This window comes from Chinchilla lanigera, unplaced genomic scaffold, assembly GCF_000276665.1.
Source record: "Chinchilla lanigera isolate Chin_1 unplaced genomic scaffold, ChiLan1.0 scaffold00017, whole genome shotgun sequence".
Classification (NCBI taxonomy): Eukaryota; Metazoa; Chordata; class Mammalia; order Rodentia; family Chinchillidae; genus Chinchilla; species Chinchilla lanigera.
Window position 1 is genome coordinate 30,540,692 of NW_004955418.1, and position 1,543 is coordinate 30,542,234.

Here is a 1,543-nt window from a genome sequence, read left to right on the forward strand (position 1 = left end):
ATGCAACATCCAGAGAACTTGGATGATCTTTTTCCAATTTAGCTGACCAGTAGCTTGTTTTGGGCCTAGCCAATGAGCATGACACATGTTCTCCTTCAGGTTGTCCAGCTGATGACCCTAAGCAGCAGCCATGTGTATTTTGCTGTTTAACTATTAATTCGTGCTTTTATAATTTTATAAAAATGTAGTAAGTTAATATATAATAAAGTAAATTTTGTTAGTTATATAGTAACTATATTATATATGTTATATGTGGCCTAATTCAATTGCTCTTCACTTATTGTGACCAAAGCAAGCCAAAATGGTGGCCACACATGGAAATATAGCTGATGTAGACTTTAGAGTCAAAATTCAAAGTATAATAATGGAGTGGTATCTTTAGGAAGAAAGCAGCTGCCTACTATTGAAACATTTCTATCACATCACAGAATTGAATCCAGAGAGAGGAAAATACGCACATTTACTGAGTAAAGTTAACGACAAAATACTATGCTGAGTATCTCTCTCCTAGCAAGATGTCACCTGAGACAAAATGCAATAAGGAACACAATTGCTATGCTTCTTTACTGAAATAACATAAATAATCTCATCTACTATAAGCACAAAGTATAATATTGCCAGAAAATGACAAGACCAAGCTTGGTGGTACACACCCATTGTTCCAGAGACACAGGTGGCTAATAGTAATGGATTTTCTGAATTCAAATTGCAGATTAATCTGTCTCTGCCCCTCCACAGCTACTCTCTGAAATGCACCAGACAATGCTTCCCACGTAGATTCCGTCACTCTGAGAAGGTAACTTCTGTTATGGGCCCATCCCTAGCCTGTATCATTATCCCACATCTGCTGATTCTGACGTCAGTGTTCGGCTGTAGTCACTCTCTCTGCCCCAGTATTTTAAGGAGTCCGTCTGCTCATGGACAGACTTAGGTAGGTCCCACCACATTTGAATGCATATTCTTCTCAGCGGCACATCTATGTAACCATAGTGCAGTGAAACTGGATATCAATGATAAACCACAAAAACCTCCATAAATACATGGAAACAAAGTAGCACCCTACTGAACGACCAGTGGGTCACTGATGAAATTAAGGAAGAAATTAAACAATATCTACAATTAAATGATAATGCCATTAAAACATATTGGAATTTATGGGATTCAATGAGGCAGTCCTAAGAGAGAAAGTTATAACAGTGAATTCTCACATCAGGAAAACTGAACAAGCTTAAATAAATAACCTTAAATAAATAAACAAGCTTGTACTTCAAGCTTCTAGAGAAAAGAAAAACAATTCTGGCCAAAGCTCATAGTAGGGAGGAAAATATAAAGACAAGAAGAATTTCATGGAATTGAAACTAAGAATTTAATACAAAAAATCAAGGAATCAAAGAGTTGATTCTTTAAAAGGTTTAATAAAATTCATAAACCCTTAGCCAATATTATCAAAAATGGAAAGAATAGACTCAAATCCATGTAATTAGAAATGAAAAGGGTGAAATTTCAATGGATCCCATGGAAATTCAGAAGATCATCAATATCT